This window comes from Lissotriton helveticus, chromosome 5_1 (assembly GCF_964261635.1).
Source record: "Lissotriton helveticus chromosome 5_1, aLisHel1.1, whole genome shotgun sequence".
NCBI lineage: Eukaryota > Metazoa > Chordata > Amphibia > Caudata > Salamandridae > Lissotriton > Lissotriton helveticus.
Window position 1 is genome coordinate 1,889,569,997 of NC_136065.1, and position 18,381 is coordinate 1,889,588,377.

Consider the following 18,381-nt stretch of genomic DNA (forward strand, 5'->3'; position numbering starts at 1 on the left):
TGCTACATGCGCCTGCTTGCTTTGTTTCTAAATGTAAGAAATGTTACTTCATAACTCCTGTTCTTTTATCTCTGCAGTGCCTTCCAATTGAAGCAATAGTACAATTTAAGGCATAACATATTGTTCCCCAACATGTGGCTGAGACATTGATAATCTTTGACGAGCAATGAGGAGTGCATAGTTCGGAATCTCTTTTTCCCAATCCACAAACAACATTCAGTATAGCTTTGCGGACATTTCACACCTGGTCAAACATTGACCCACTCTCGACGCCAGTGTTTTTCCAGAGTTTCTTGCTGCTTTTTTTTTCCTTTTTAAGGGGGTGCCTTCCTGTACCCCTGTTCCCCTTCTGACCTTGCACATGAGCATTTTACCACCTACAACTGCAGCACTGTTTAATTAAGCACTGCAAGACAGGTGACAACATACCAGTGGGCAATAATAGCGTAGTATAAAGTCCACATGCCTTCAATAAAGAGGGGTGTATGAAGCAATCCTTCTCTGATAGTACCACAAGAATTTGAGATTTACTTCTACCAAATCTACGTACCACTCCCGGTCGTGCAACATTTTGAGCACAAAATCATCCTGTTCCAAAGTCATTCTGAGTGCGTCGAAGTATAGGCATCTCTAATTCAAACAAACTAACAGACTTCCCCTGATCAAATTAACAACTTTTATTTCCCGATACTAATCCACCACTAATCCTTTGGCTTCTGGAGTAGCTTGCTACTCACCAAAAAGAAATTCAACGCTCATCAGGGGTAGTAAGCGCTATATAGATACAATACAACTGCACCCTAGACCTACAACCTAATTGCTGTGTCCCATTTGATCCTTAGATGAAGTATCAGCTGCTACTTTCCTCCTTGATGTAACACGCCTTTTACCACCCTCTGAGCAGTGTAGACTCCTCACTATACTTTCCTTTGCACGATAGATACTATGGGCCTCATTTACGAGGCTGTGCGTCACTTTTACGCCGCCGGTGCGTCACTTTTTGTGACGCACCAGCAGCGTAAAAAATGTGCCTTGTTGCACCATATGTACAAAGTGACGCATCTAGGTAGATGCGTCACTTTGTAAACCCCAGCGCCACATTATACCTGCGCAAGGTATGATGTATGCAGGGAGGGGCGCTCTGACGCAAGAAAGGGTCATAGAAGTGACGCAGTGAAATCTGTAAGATTTCACTGCGCCACTTCTAGGACACAAATGCGTCAATTTCTTACGCCTGCCTCACAGTAGGCATAAGACTGACGCAGGCACTTTCACATGGGGCTTGCCCATGTGAAAGGACACATTGCTGGAGTTGCGTCACTTTTATGACACACTCCAGCAATGCGTCACTTTTGCGCCATTCAGATACGTCAGAAATACTGACGTTTTCTGTAACTCCTTGCGCCATGATGCGTCATACTGTAAATATGACGCATCATTGGTGTCGCAAGGAGGGCGCAGAAAAAATTGACGCATCGCTGTTTTCACGCAGCGATGCGTCACTTTTCAAAAATGAGGCCCCATAGGTTTACACTTTGACTTTGCCTGGCTCATGCCCACTTTAGTGGCAATCCAATGACCCTCACCTCTGCTAACACAAGTTTTCCCTGCCTGCTGTTCACTAACTGCCATATCCTAATGAATGATGTATAAGGTATCACTGTGCATTAACTTAATTTATGTTGTCCTCTTGTCTTTACTCCTCCTAACCGTTGTCTCTTTATTTTCCTCTTCACATGCCTTTTTGTTTCAACTGTAGTCCCTATTTTGATGGTCATGCATTTTGCCTCTATTTTCTGTCTGCTTTTAATGTTTACCCCTGTTGTTTGTAATGTTTACCTCTGTGGCTGCTGTAAAAATGTTTCATGTTCATTGTTACTTGTAATGTTAATCCTTCCATTGTAAAGCGCTTTGAAGCCCCGGCGCAGATACCGCCTGGCGACAGCTAGCTTCTGTTGAATGGTGGAGTGGGACTAATGCATTGCTGTAAAAATAAACACAATGAACATCTATTCATTTAACGACTATATTTTGGACTCGACGTTCCAGTGGGAATGCATCTGGTTTCTGTTAAAGGAGCGAGATTCAAGTATAGCAATAAAAGTGTACCACAAATGTTTCAAAGGCTGCAGAATTAGGCATGTTCTAAAATTGTGGTAGCTGTTGTTAAAAAATCAGCAGTGTTTGCGCGCCCTCTCGTGCTCACTTATTATCACTGCAACAAACTGGGAGGGTCACTAAAAAGAAAAGCAATACACGACTCTAATCATCAAGTGTAAATACAGTCGTACAAACACTCCAGTTCTTCAATGTAAGCACTTTTCTCACTGTTGCACCCAAAGTAGGAAGATTTGTCTGTTTTCCGAGTTTTTTATTTCTTACTATTGGTGTGACTACTCTCAGTCTCAGTGCTGGCATTGGAAAATATTTAATCCGGGAACGCATACACTGGGCATAGGATAGTGAGTGTACAGTGTAGTCATGAGGGGCGTAGCTTGAAAACCAGAGTCTGACAGTCAACTTATAATTTTTTTAATTGCCCCCCAAAAATGTGCAAAATGGATATATCTGACAGTAAATGTGTTCTAGCATACTTAATTGGCCACAAAGAGACAACGTTTCAAAATATCTCACTGGGTTAAGACACCTGTTGCAGAGATCTTTTTTGGCCCATCAAATTTGAGGGGATTAGAATAGAGACAGCATAGTTCTAGTTATTAACACAGTTCTGGAGAGTGCTGTGTTTTTTCCAGTCACCGTTTTGAATCATAAAGTAGCATAGAGGATCAATGTGCCTGCTGCAAAGCACATCTTGCAATATGTGGATCATTGGCTTGTATTTTATTTAACTTTTAAATGGTGCTTCTTTTGGCACAAAGATTATTTTGTTACTTCCAATTCATAATTTGCAACCATTCTAAGATAGCACAGTAATTTATATATCGGCAAGAATTCAAGATGTATCTATGTATTAGAAATTACACAAAATAATGATTTACATGCCACCATTTTAAATTTTATTTATATAGTTCTTTATAGTGCTACTCATTCCAGTGTACGGTTTCAGAGTGCTTTACATCACACACAGAGATACAATAATCATAAAAGTGTGTAAATCAAATGTACCGTAAATGTTACTAAAGGGAATGAGCATTATAAGGTATAGGAATCGTTCATATTTGAAATGCCATCCTCATAGGCACGCCAAAAACCCACCACGCCCCCCTTAGATCAGGCTCATAACAGATGCTAAACGGTTTGAACACATCACACCAGCCCTCAAGGTTCTCAATTGGCTTCCCATCGAAGGAAGATTTATTTCAAGAATGCCTGCATCACCCACAAAGCCCTTCACTCACATACCCCCAACTACTTAGACAGCAAGCTCACTGAAAGCTGGAAAAACCAGAACTTTGAGAAGTTCCAACTTACTCCTTCTCTTACCTCTCAGACTAAAAAGGAAATCAACCTAGACTCGCGCTTTCTCTGAAAATGCACCCAGCATATGGAATTCATTACCTAGAGAACTACGATGCAACCCCTCATTCTCTCTCTTCACAAGTGACCTGAAACTCTTCCTCCTCAACAAATACTCTAACACCTAAGCATGCTGAACATTGTTAATTATTTCTCTTTATAGGTCTCGGCCCTCCGTTTAGTCAGTTGTTGTTTTGTTTCTGCTGTTTAGACGGGGTTTCTTTCCCTTAATCTTACTCTGTTCTTATTGCCGTTACGGGTAATCCATGCTCATTGCTTAACGATTTTCTTTGTTTATTTATGTGTGTGTTTCTAAAAATCTAATATGTCTCTCATCTTCTGGTAAGCTACCTGATTATACGGTGTTATTCGATCATGTAAAGCGGTCTGATACCCTCGGGTCTAGGTAGCGCTATATAAAACCTATGAATAAATAAATACTTGTAGACATTATGTGTTAAAGAGTGAACAGTCGGGAAAAACACTAAGTCAGGATTTAACACAGAGATTGGGATTGATTATACTAATAAGACTTTACTAATTCCGAGAGAAGTCCTTCTTTTCAATCTAAGAATTACAAAAGAGTGACAAAAAAACCAATAAGCATGCAGCTCCTTGATGCTGTTAAATAGATCACTGTGCTGTATTAGAAAAACTGCAACTGTTAATATGGATATTGATGCATTTGTTGACAAAAATGAACTATCGTCCTTATTAATAAAATCACCTGTCCTGAATTCCACATCTATCTCGACACGTAAGTATGTAGTCAGGCAGGCCCTGCAACCTAAGCCTGGGATAAGTGATTGATAGGTCACAGGTGGAAGGGTGCATAGCTGCCGGGAAAAGGGCGAAAGTGGTCAGGAAACTCTTGATCAATCCCACTCAAAGACACAGCAACATCACAATGCTCAGGGGAGATTGCCCCCAATAAAGCACACATGTCCAGAGTGGGTACACGCGCTTTGAAAAACACCATAAAGTCAGATGCCACATGAGTTAGGAACACGTAGCCAATCAAGACCTAGCACACATAGTGATCACACACTCCCCATGCCGGACAGCTGGACACATTCACCACTGGCCACACTGTGTCCACACAAGGTCGAGAACCACCTATATTAACGTTTGACCACTCATGTAGGACTCTAAGGCAGCAACCAACATTCTTCACCATGTAGGGTGTGCAGATACGTTTATGGCTTGATGTAACAATGTATAAAAGGCTAACGCAAACCCAGCGTTGATTGAAACAGTCCTCAGACCTCGAGCCTGTAACTGTTCTCCTGATCGCATTGTTTAATTAAAAAAAACTGTTCCTGTGTTGCCAAACGCCTCTTGTCTTCTCTTTTTAATAAGGAATTAGAACCCAAGCAACACAACTTATGAACTGAAAATAGCAAAATAATCTCAGTGTCAAAAGCAGTAGCCCACTTACCGATCTACATAAAATACAAGTCTGTGATTTGCATGTCACACAATGTGCTGAAAAGCAGAGCACCAACCTTCTATGCTATTTTATGAGTCAAAACTGTGATTGGACAAAAAACAGAACTTTGCACTATTATTATAAACCCCAAACATTTCTGTCCACACAAAGATCCCTGCAGCAGGTGTTACAACCTGTAAGATATTTTAAAAAGTAGCCTCTTAAGTCATCTAGAACAGATGTACTGTCACAGTTGTCCTTGATGCTGATTTCTTTGCAGCAGATTCTTTTAAATAAATGGATAAGTTGACTGTCAGCCTCTGCTTTTCAAGCTCTAACCCCTTTCCTCTGGCACACCTTGACCCCAAATGTATGTGTTTCCAAAGTAGTTTTTTTCCAATTCCAGCACTGATACAGAAACAAAGATTGTACACAATACAACATTAGTATCTAAACCTAATTATCCTTTGCTGTCATATCAGAGACAGCTCTGAGGTTGGGGAGGAGCAGGTACTGAACCTTTAGTTAGTAAATGCGGATGATAGACCACCGTCCCTCCCACCACCCGTAGGTTGAGCACTGCCAAGTGCCACGCTTCAAGAGTTAAACTAACCACATGGCCACACTTGAAGACAGCTGCAGAGAGGTGCTGGCCACCCCCCATGAGGCATCAGTAACATCCCAATTTTAGGCCATTCAACTAAAGTATTTACACCAATCCCACTATACCAGGAGGCGGTTGTGACAAATGGGGATGAGACAGGCAAAGCGGGTATGGGATGCTCCGCGCCCTCTCCGGACTTCTAACACTGTATGGGAAGCGGCGTTTTGGTGCTTTCTTTGGAGGTATTCTATGGATCCTGGAGGGTGTCTGGCTTAAGCACTTCCGAGGAGCCCCAAACTGATCCTGCTCCACATCCCAGACTCCTTTGATGGTAACAGATACAAGCGGGCACTGCTGTGGCTGGGCCGAGTGGTTGATAAGAGGGATATTGCCAAGCCCTATACAGATCAGATGCTTCCCCCCTCGAACCCCCCGGTGGATAGAGGAGTAGAAACAACATTGGCAGGACCACTGTTTTGGCCTGGAATTGCCCATTTTCCAAGCCAGGGACTGCCCCAGAAACATGGGGAATTCTGTAATAACTGGGCAAGGTACAAAGGGATTCAATTAGAGCCTTGTGAAGAGCGCCGCAGGTGACTGGGGGCGAGGAACAACTAGTGATAGACAACTGGGGTCAAGCAGACTAATGAAGATGTGTTGACTCTGGAACGGTGGAACTCTGACAGGCATTTTATTTGTGATGTGGTTTAACCTGCAGAAAGAACACGCTGACCACATTGTATCATCCTACTATGAAATAGTTCTTGACGGTCATACAGCAGAGATTTCCATTGTGGGATGGCTGGGAATAATGCTGAAGCTTGTTTCTTGGAGAATGTTTGATACTAATTGGTGGTCTTCATGGGAACCCTAGGAAGTCGTTCTTCACTGTAAAGAATTGTATTATTTAGTCTTGCACTGCTGAGTTAGTTAGACTCAGATGCCCTTCCCACTCTCCTCTGAGATGCTGCTTCAATGCTCCTTCCCAAAAGAGCTAAACTCCTGGGTAAATCCATGGTCACTTGCATGACTGAAACTTTATTTCACCCAGCCTTTTAGAGGCTGAACTTGCTGACACCTTCTGTGTGAACCGGACTGTGCTTAAGCTCTTAAAGCTAAATTCTGTTTTCTTAATAAACAAGCACATATTGAAAGCAGTTAGGCACATTAGTGTAACTCCACTTCCCTCCTCCTAGTTTATGGATATCACAATGCTTTCAAAACATTTCAGACAGGACAAGGACCGTCATCAATATTATAATTCCTCGGTTATAGTGGAGGAGCGTCAGCACACTGAAATGCCCCCAATAAAATGGCAATGAAGTTAATTCAATACCATTTTCTTTTTCATTATCCTGTCCCAAACCGAGTGTCAGGACAAGGGCGGGGCTGCCGCTGAATGGCAGAAGCAGGGAGGAAGGTGGTCTGTCTTTTGCACTTAAAGTGCGCATGTCTCTTTGGCCGACCGACTTGCGACAGCCAACCACACATGCACACCTTAAGCCTCTCAAACGCAGCTGTCTTAAGACAGCTGGGTAAGAGAAAGCAAAAGCCTCCAGTGCTGCACACCCAAGATGATTTTTAGATGCTTTTTAGAGAACCCGATGTAATTGGCAGCCTGCTATCCAGTACCTTTGTCTTGTCATAGGCCCACGCTCTCAGATCTGCCCAGCTTGGGAAGCTGCTAGTTGACTCAGCTTGCGCGGACAGCTTAGTGAAGCCTACACACCCAGGCATGGGATTTCTTATTGGTCTTAGCCCATAACATTGCTGCTGCCAATGAGAAGAGAGAGAGCAGGAGAATGAGCCCTCCTAAATACCTCCAACATAGGCCGGACAGGATGTCATCCCCCAGGGTTCCGGATTAAGAGATCTGGTGCTGGTCATGGCTAGCTTGCTTAGCCCAAGTGTCCCATATGAAAATACTATTTACCGGGCAGTGAAGAAACATTATGCGGCTGTTGCCTTTAAGCAAGCCTATCAATAAGGTTCTGATTTGTGCTGAAACAGTTACCTAGCACCAAGAGACTATTTGTTGGATATGTGCACTATAAGATCCAGTAACATAACATTACAATGCCTCCCTGCGGGTGATGTGGCCTTCCACCTTTCCTCTGCTATCTCTCTGCTCCGATAGATAGAGATCTTGGCAGAGCAGTCGAGTGATCCTCTAAAGCAGAGGTCTTCAAACTTTTTTGCTCTAAGCCCCCCTAAGGAAAATGCTTTGAAGTTGGGCCCCTTCCAAAACTATATGGCAAGGATTTGGGGGGTGAGAGGGATGATCACATGGGGCAGAGATCATGAAGTCATATCAGGGGAGCTTTCCTGTAGCTCTAAATCCACACTAAATGTGCGCTTAAATAAAAGCAACAGTATCAAAGAAGAACAGAATTGACCAAAAACACTACTGCACATGATAGGGGGGCAATGCACTCCACCTGTTGCACTAGTAATGGCTGTAGTCCTGATAAGCAGGCTATCACCTCTTCTTTCACTCCTTCCCCACCATGTCTGACCATCACTTCGATCTCGAAACAAGTCTGGTCGCTTTCTGAAAGAAAATGAGCTGCTGTATGCCACCCCCCCCTATTTGTGCCAAGGGCGCCATCTGTCCTAATGCAGCAAGGAAAATTAACCCCCATGCCCACTTTATATTGCAAAACATTCATAATTATGATGTTGTGGGCCCCTGGGCAAAAGTGTCACTGCACCGTTTCACTAATGATAGGTACTGCCTTGCTGTCGCCTCAGACTTTTGTTAACGACAGGGCCCCCATCTCCACCATCCCTCTCCCGCCCATCTCCACCATCCCTCTCCCGCCCATCTCCACCATCCCTCTCCCTCCCATCGCTGTATACATAGTTGGACAATATGAGACTTCATTAAAGTGCTATTTTTTTTACAAAAACTCACATTTCTGACTGAACATTCATATTGTTATTGCAACTATGATAACTTTGTTGTACTGTAGCTAGCCTCAACCCTAAGCCACTTCTTTTCAGCTAGACCTTGACTGCTTTGCTTGTCCACATCCCCCCCGAGAGCAAAACACCAGTACTCACAGCAAACACCAGTACTCACAGCTTTGATAGTTCTTGGCTGTCCCTGCCAGGGCTGGGATTAAGGAAAAAGTCTGACACACACACACACACTCAATCACACACACACTTTTACTCTCTTACATGTGCACAGGAAATAATACTCACAAATATGTAGCTTTCTCTGAGACCTGCACATGCACACACACATTTTAAATAACACTGTTACATATATAGCTACCTTTCTTACACACAAACACCTACACGCACCAAGAATTAGAACCAGAATACATCTATTATGTGATTAATTAAAATCATTACAACAGTATATCTTTCAACAGTAAAATGCAAGGAAGATGCGAAGGAAAAAAAGGCTGCATCTATGGGCAGACACGTAGACGGAAAAATCACTCTCATATGAGTACAATCCTATGTTTAATTCTGGTCCTAGAACCTGTGAGATAAGCAATCTTCTGTGGGTGTAATTTAAGTGCTTTTCAATGTTTAGCTTACAATGCCTCATAGGAGTGGGGGAAGGTTTGAAAGGAGCCACAACAAAATAGAACTTGTGTCTGCCATAACCTCGCCACAAGCGATGGGTGCGAGGGACTATATGCAATGTAACTGATGCTCTTGTAAAGCAGTCCAATACCTTAACCCCTTGGGCGTGCCCGCGATTCTGCGCCTGTGCTGCGTTTTTCAAAGTGGGCGGTTTCATGGCAGCCCCCAGCCGTCATCAGCACACGCCCACCGCGGTGCATGACGGACGGGGGCCGTCATCAGCACCGAAGGGGTTAAGAACGAATTGGCGCTGTATAAAGCTGCAATAAATAAATAAATAAATAAAAGCATTGCATTTTTTCTGGTGAGGTGGGAGGGGCAGGTGGTAGGGCTGTAAGAAACGATGTGGGGTTTTTTGGGAATTAAAAGCAACAACAGGAGGGTGGGAGGTGAATTGAAAGCAACAACAGCAGGGTCGGGAAGAAGTGAAAGTAACAATGAGAGGATATGGGGAGCTAAAAGCAGCAACGGTAGGGTGGGGGAATTATAAACAACCATGGGAAGGTGGGAAGGTTTGAAAGAAGCAACACCAAAATAAATAAATAAATCTGCTCTTGTGTAACATAATCTAGTGCTCATGGTAAGATCTCCATTGCCCTAGGGCAAATTGCACTGTTAAGGCTAGCGAGCGGCACTGGAGAATCATCTAAAATGGATCGTAAAAAAATATTGCAATAGCTTGAAAGTAAAAAATACTTGCATTGACAACGATGGTAGGGGGAATGGGAGGAGGGGGCAGAAGAAATAGTACTTGCAGGGCAGTGGATAGGCACTAATCAAGTGGCATTAATCTGTGCTTGGGCCAATGGGAACGGAAGTGACTTATCGGCTGCACTGGCCAATGAGGTGACAGCAAAAAAGAGAGATTCTGGAGTCAACAAATTGTAAGTAGTGGGTGGGATCAAGGGCCTTTATTGAAAACAATTGTCTTGCAAGAGTGCATGCTCACGCACAGTCGAACTACACCGAAAAACTGCTACAGGCATGCAAGCTCAGACAGGAAGCCGTACTTGGTCTATGCTCCACGGCATGAACACACATGGAGCCCCGGAAGGAAACCGGAAACGAGGAGGAGGCACTGTCCAATAAGAAGCAAGGAAACAAGAGCGATGTGAGAGCCAACCAATGGTAAGTGAAGAGAAGTAAAGGGCTGGGCTGTAAGCCCTTTTTAAGATTCATGTTTTGTTATGTGAGTTTTCGTAAGCCTAAACTTAAAAAGGACTCAATTTTGAAACAGGAAAAAGGTGAAAGAAATCATGGAAGAAGAGAACGGCCACAAACAAGGAGATGCATACCCATGGTACGATGGAGGACTCGGTTTCCTAATGGAGTGTGAGAGGAGCTGCAACAGGCTGGCAGAGTAAATATATTTATGTATTTGCATATTTGTGTTATAAAGTGTGAACATGACCCTGCAGTGTGTCAAAGCACTGTCAGGCCCGGACTGGCCGTTGCGGGCACCGGGCAATACCCGCAAGGGTGGGGACCAGTTTGGTGCCCCTGGGGGCCGTTTTTGTTACAGGGCCGTTTTTGCAGCGTTGCTGCAAAAACCGCCCTGTAATAAAATCGGCCGAAAACTGGCCCTGGCAAAGAGCACTGTCGCACTCTCATTCCCCCCGGGGGTGGGGGGGTCAGCCCAGCACTTTGCCAGGGCCGGTTTGTGTTCCCAGTCCGGCCCTGAGCACTGTACAAATCGCAGTCAGGTCTTTGCAAGGGACAAAGCCACATTTAAATACAGATCAAAAATACAGATACGTTAGAACCAAAACAGCTTTGAGGATCCAAGGTCCCAAGGAGTCCAAATGACAAAGATCCGATTGAATGACTGAGATGACAAGTGCAGGAATCCATTAATCAGAATCATTTTTACTTCTTTTTTGAAGACAGTAGAGGAAGGGTTTGTCCTAGTTTCTGGCAGAAGCGTAACCCATATTCTAGGGGCTAGACCGAGAAGGAGCGGTTGTAAGTCTTTTTTTTTCACTGTGGATTCAGCAATAGGGAGTTAGAGCTTCTTGAAGAGCAGCAACCACCGGATACTCCAAGTTTGTTGACCAGGTAAACAGGTGTGTTGTGGTGAAGGGCCTTGGGTATCATGCAAGCTGTCTTCAACTAGATTCTGGCTTCAAACGCAGGGGCGTAACACAGGCTACCCCAGCCCCGCTGCGGGGGGCCCTGAGCTTCAGGGGACCCCCTCAGCTCAGTGTTCAGGACAGAGAGCTCAAACTGGAGCCATTTTAGATGGATGAAGTCAGGTGCAATATGGTTGAAACTTCTGGCTTCTGTGATAAGCCTAGCAGCAGAGTTCAGAATGGCTCTTAGAGTCGCTAGCTTTGCTTTGGGTAGATCAGCGAGGGTAGCACTCCCATAATCTAAACTGGAGATAACCAAGGCTTGGACTGCTAACTGAGACTCATTCTGGGAACAGGAATGGTTTGATTTTCCTTGATATGTTTAGATGGTAGTTGGCTCCCCTTGTGGTGGCACCGGGATGGTCTTGCACATTCAGCAGTTTGTCCAAAGTTATACCAAGTGATCTAGTGGAATCGATCATGTGTGAGATGCAATTGAGTGCAGTGAGTTGCTTGAGCCAATCTTTGATTGGGGCAGAGTGAATGTGAGGCGTGATTAAAAGGCATTCAATTTTGAGGGTGTTAAGCATGAGGTGATTGTGGATCAGCCTTTTTTTTTTTTTTGGGATATTAGTTTGTTGTCATCAGGGGAGGAAATTTTCAAATACAATTGACTGTTGTCAATGTACAAGTGGCAGTACTTGTTAGAGAGATTCAGAGGGTCGGTAATAGGTTCCATGAACAAGGTGAATCTAAAGGGGGGAGATCGTAGATCAATGGGGAACTCTGATCGTGACAGGTGTGGTGCCGGATAGGGTTTGTGTTCTATTCTGAAGGAAGGAGGCAAACCAATTTAAGATGGGACCCAACAGCCCCATCCTCTTCTCTAGAAGAACAATCATACTATCATGGTTGACTGTATCAAAAGCGGAGGAGAGATAAAGTAGTATTGGCAGCCATGGCTTGTTCACTTCTAGCATTCTCAATGCGTCATTACCAATGTGTGTAAGCACCATTTCAGTGCTATACCCTGTTCTGAAACCTGATTGATGACAATCAAGGAATTGGAATTGATTGATTAATGTGGTTGTAAAGTTGCCGGAGTACGTATTTCTCTAAAAGCTTTAGTAGAGTTGGGATGTTGGTGAAAGGGCGGCAGTTGTTAAAGTCCGCATTTGATTGCTTAGGGGTGACCTGACCCATCTTTAAGCAGTTGGAAAACGTGCCTTGAGAGAGAGAAACATTGACAATCTTGGTCGAAAGAGTCAGTATGGCGGGGTTAAGCTGTTAGGTGAGCGTGGCAGTGAAGGGATCATTGAAGAGATTGAACAGTTTAATTGTTATTAACATAGTGAAAAAAGTGGGCTTCATCGGGATTTTGAAAGAGCGCCAAGTAGCATTGTTTTTAGTAGTGTAGCCAAAAGGAGAGGTTCGAGCCTGGTACTGTACATGTAGACTGTGCTGGGCCTGAGTAGACAGAATTTGTGAGGTGCAAAGCAAATCAGATTCAAGCCTTTTTGTCTTTTCAATGAAATCAGTGGAGAACTCATTGCCCCTTGGCTAGAGACCAGAGTCTGCAGAGTGTTGGTAAGAGTTATTTGTTTTTTGATGATTTCAAATCGTTTTTTGGGTCTATTTTTGGCATTGTCTAGTTTCTCCCTAAAGTCTTCTGCTTTGGAGTTTCGGATGAGTCTATTGTAGGAGCTTCTTGTCAACCTCAGGGGCTTGAGGTGTGCGATAGAGGGAGATGTTCTCCAGATCTCTCCGCAAGACTTAATTTGCGTCTTTCCTCATTGAGGCTACCGTCGAACTAGAGTTTAGAGTATCAGACCTGAATTCTTTTTAGCTGCTTCAGAGCGAAAGTATCAAGTATGTTTGACATGGTCTGTGTGTAATAACAGTGAGATCATTCACATTCATCATGTTTGTGGGAGGTGCAGGATGTTGTTCATAGCAGAGGTGAAGGCTGATAGATTAATATTGCTCAATTCTCTGGACCACCGTTTGGATTTTAGAAGCTGACCCTTTTTAGTCGTCACCTTCTGCAAGAAAAGGAAGGAGTTTAGGTAACGATCTGACCAGTCACAGGGGATTATGGATTCAAGTTGAATGGTATTGGCTTTCGAGATGATAAGGTCAAGGGTGGAGCCTTTATTATGAGTAGGGCCATTACAAGACTAGGTAAAGTTGAGGTCTGTGAGGTAGGCCTTGAGGGAGTTCATTAAAGGGTCATTAGAATCATTCCAGTGTATTTTAAAGTCTCCAAGGAAGATATGGTTGGTGTGCTGATCCAAGTTGGAAGTGATGGTCTCCATTATTTGTGGCGATGGTCTCCATTATTTATGTACCCGGAACACCAGCTGTAGGCTTGTAAATCACAAGATTTCAAAGGGAAGTTTGTGAAATGTTGCATAGATTTCTGGGGACTAATGACTTTAAGAAGTCACATATAAGTAGATAAGTAGTGACGATGTAAATTACCACACATTGGGGCATATTACCAAGAAATAGCGATAACTATCGCTATTGCTTGGTTAGAGACAAAATTTTACCGCTGAGCTGCGGCGATTTTTATCGCAGATAAACCTTGGTATTACCAAGGTTTATCGCAAATGCGATAAAAAACGGCCGCAATGCATGAATATCGCTGAAAAGTCAGCGATATTCATGCATAACCGAGCTAATGCTCTTAGCCATGTTATCCACCTCCCATTGGATAACATGGCTAAGAACTGCTCAGGGCAGGTGTTAGCTTTTGGAGATATTCGCGCTTAGCGCGAATATCTCCAAAAGTTGGTAATAGGAGATAGCGATGTTAGCGACTCTTTCCAGTCGCTAACATCTTGGCACGCCCACTTTGCATGTCATTAGTGATAAATATCACTGACATGCAAAGTGGGGCCCAAGAGGGTCGCTATCTCCTACTCGCTGTCGCTAACTGGTGTTAGCGACAGCTAGGTAATAGGGAGATAATTTTATCTCCGCTTTCTTGGCTTTTAAAGCCAAAAAAGCGGAGATAAACCCCCTTGATAATATTCCCCAGTGTGTCTTGCGGGGTGATAAGAGGTATATTGTGTGTGTTACGACTATGAAGAGTGCTTGAGTGTCACATTTTGTGGCAGGCTGGGTGCATCATTTTGTAATTCCACTTTGATTAGTGTAAAGTCAGGGATGTTACCAGGATGGGTATTGTGATGTCCCTCTTGTGCCTAAGAGATTCATATGTGGTTCAAGTAGAATATTGGGCGCACCCTGAACCTTTGTGGAATGGTCAAGAGTGGAGGGTTCTGAGATGCCCTTAAGTGACAGAAGGTCTGCTGTCCGGCTCGGGTGATTTACTTTCATCCCACTGACTCCTGGAGGTTATTCAACCATCTATTAGTACATGAGGGGGTGCAACAGTGTTGTCATTCAGTTTGGTTGCCCTGTTTTTTGTTGTGTGTGTGTGTGTGTTTGTCTCGAGCATCCTACGTGACACTGGTGTGTTTAGTGTGCCAGACCTGTTATTTGGCCTTATCCTGTGTGGAATATTTGACATTACAACACGATCATTTAGATCGCAATACATTACATCGTGGTTATTACAACGCAAGTCGTTACTTCGACTTGCGTTTTAATGACCCCGATGTAAATGTATCGCGGTGTAACGGCCGCGTTGGAAATGCTGTTTCGCCACTGTGTGATGTTTCCCATTGTTTACGTAGACTTGCACAGAGGTGGGATGTATAATAATAATTATGATAATAATATTCCTATATGTAAAGCGTAAACATATCACCCCCTAAAGGGTTTCAAGACATTGAGGGCTGTCGGGGAGATTAACTGAGCTATTGCCGAGAGTCACATGATCCTGAGCTGAGCTGCTGTTGGAGATCGAACCGTGAGCCCCGCGCTCCGGAGTCAGCCGCTCTGGCCGCTGGCCACACTTTCTCCTCTCCTCTTGTAATGTGGTCTTGTACACAAGTCTTAGTTTCTGTGTTTAGTTTGCACATTGTTTGTATAGCGTGACATTGAGCTTTTCATCTAGTGCGGGATGTGTTACGGATACTTATTTGAAGTCACTATAAGTCAAGTCCCATAAGGATGAGAGGCACATTAAGCCTTTTTGAGATTTGCGTTTGTAAATGTTTATTGCACATACGTCACAGTAGTGAGTGCTCTACTCATAGAGCAACCATCCTTCCCACACCCTCTTTTCCTTCTCTTAGAATTGATGCACAGTCTTATAGGCAGGGGTGAGGGGGGAGTCAGGTGTTTACAGATCCTAAGGTGTGGCCATCAAGCCCCACAGGAACATTAAAGAGACTGAGCAGACCATGGAGCCAATAATCTGTGCCCCACTCTCCTACATCGCCTGCTCTTTCCATGATCTCAGCGTCACACAATAAGCCAGCTACGTGATAACTTACATTTGAAACCAGCCAGGAGCCTATGAAATTGATTTAAGTGTCTACAAATTAGTCAACTAATAGAAGAGTAGCCCCAGATAGTCTCTGATCCAGCCCCACGACTCAGAGATGTCCAGACACAGACCATTGCTCCTTCCTCCCTTAGCACTATCCTTTCACATATTCGTGATTCAGTTAATTATATCTGCCACTTCCCTCACTCCTTGCCTGCAGGTTTTGCTTCCTTTTGCTGCCGCAAAGCATCTCATAGAATCATCAGCATCACTGATCCAGGGATACTGCACCTGCTGCACCCTTCTCCTTGACTGTGGCGACCCTCCCCAGCCCAGATGTTGAGCTTGCCTGGGCCCAGCACATGCCAGCTCTGAGCTGAAGTGAAAAGTAACAGACAGAGAAAACATTCAAACAAAATACATTGCAAACAACAGAAAGAGAGTTAGCGGCAGACCAAGGTCCTGCACATCCAGTCCTTATGTACTGTAAATTCAGGGTGGTGCAATCACTTCCTACACCCGCCGTCCAGAGGTGTCAGAAACCGTTGTTTTTTCAAAGAAAAGAAAGGTGCACACTGTTGCGAAGTCAAGAGTCAGCAGTCAAAATATTTTCCAAAACTAGTTCTTTTTATTTCAATAAATCTTTAAAACTGGCACACAGCCACAGCCTCTTGACTCCGCAATGTGTGCACCTTCCTTTTCTTTGAAAGAATACATTGCAATACATTAATATTTTGAAATGCAAGCATCTTCATTAGTAAAATGGAAGGTATTAAGCCTGCTCGAATGCATGTAAAATGTTTGCATTTCAATCTTAGATGCATGGATTTTCTTAAGCAAGCCTCATCCCACAAACTGGGTGCCCTGGAAGTTCGGGAACATATAACTAGTCAAAAGGAAAGGTTTGCACCCTTGCCTTCCGATTGTCCAGGGCCACTGGAGTCGAGCCCCTGGTTACATCAAGTAGGCCAAGATATGCCTCCTCGGTTCTAGGTCTGTCTCTCTAGAAAGTTACCTTAATCTGTACCTGTATCTGGGATACAGATGACACAAGCCTTGATATCTGTGGAGTAGTGTGGCTCACTGGTTAGAGGCGGCAGGCCTGAGAGCAGAAGTCAGCCCGGGACCAGGGTTCAATTCCCGAAGCAGCAGGGTCGTGGACCTTGGTCAGCGGACTCGATAATTCTCGCTTCAGTGCTTACTATAATCAGGGGTTCCACTCGGCAACTCTGGGCATTAGCTTGCCTAATCTCCACAAGGGCCCCACCAATTCCGGGGATACCTGGCTCCACCTTGGGGACTCCCAGCAAGGGACCATCCCACAGGGAAAGCCAGGACGGGTTCCCCAGAGTTATACAGCGCCGGGACGCCCCGATGCTGGGGCAGCTGTGCGCTTTACAAGTATACTACATTTACATTCCAGCGCATGTGAAATCCATGGCAGGAGATGAAAACTGTGACAGCTATTCTTTTATTTTTTTGTGTCCTAAAAGTCAATGGCTCTCATGCATAGCTAGCTCCCACACTTAAAGCTTTGTCAGTAAACCTTTTTAAACGAGTGTTCAGTTTTGCAATAGCAGACTGGTAACTTTGGGATGTTTTATAAGTCTGTAGGTCTCGGTGTATTGAATCTGTTGTTGTACAACCAAAGATGAAGCTTTTAAACAGAGCTTGGCATTAATGCGACACTCATCAAATATTGAAGGCTGTGATATCTACCAAACTCTGGGTTCTCCTGCCTCATTTAGAAGCATTGGAAGTGCAATAAACCAATTCTACAATATATGGGGGGGGGTGACATGAGTGGTTATGCTATCCATTTTTCAGAGGGGGGGGCACAAGAACAAAGTTCCTTGATCCACTGTAATGTAACCATAATACACTGCTCCCCTTCATCGTTGTCCCTTCAGTTGTTATCCATGGGAGGTGGTAGTGGAGGGAACTATCACTGCGTAAGGCCATCCCTAATGGTCGATCAGACTGTGAGAAGGGGAATGGGGGAGAGGGTTTACAATGAAGCCTAGGCATCCCCGAACATGCTCATTATGGAGATCAAAATCTCATCTCAAACTCTGGTTGTAGCCATCTTGCCTTCACCACTTTTTGCATCCCTAGGCAGCAACACTGCTTCGTATCCCACCCATCTCAGCAGTTTCCTTTCCACTACCAATGTTAGCTCCACCACAGCTTCCGCCTCATGGTCATCTGTGTTTTTGCCAACACCAGCGCTAATTCTATGGATCTACTGTCACCTTTTTTAGGTCTCGCCTCCGCAGCGTACAAGTGCTGCATTGGACTGACCTCTTGGAATCACTCCAGGCTTTTTTGGGAACTCGTGCATGTTCTGCACTGTTTCCAATGGGCGCAGCATTTACCTTGCGGGAGCGAGCAGCGGCGCCATCTGTTCACAATTATCACGCTCGCACTTTGGAAACAGAGGGCGCCGCTGCTCGCTCCAGCAAGGTAAACGCTGCGCACCCCGTGCAGCCCTGTGCCAATCAGGAGTCCGGAAGGTGAGGAGCAGGCCTTCTGCGTTGTAGGAGGCCTTATAGCTCAGGGATGGGTCCAGTATATGCCAAGAATTCAGAAGCTATGAGAAAGGCTGTGTATGTATTGAAGGCCCGTCTTGGGGGGCTGACAGGCTATATGCATTTCTGAGATGGGGTATCTCCGCCACAGGCCTTCAACTTATCAGAGATCTAGGAGTAGATAGATGGAGGCGGATGTACATTTTGTAGTTCCTGGGATCAGCTACACACCCTACTTCCAACTCGGGGGAAGGCCACGTCTAAGAGTTGGC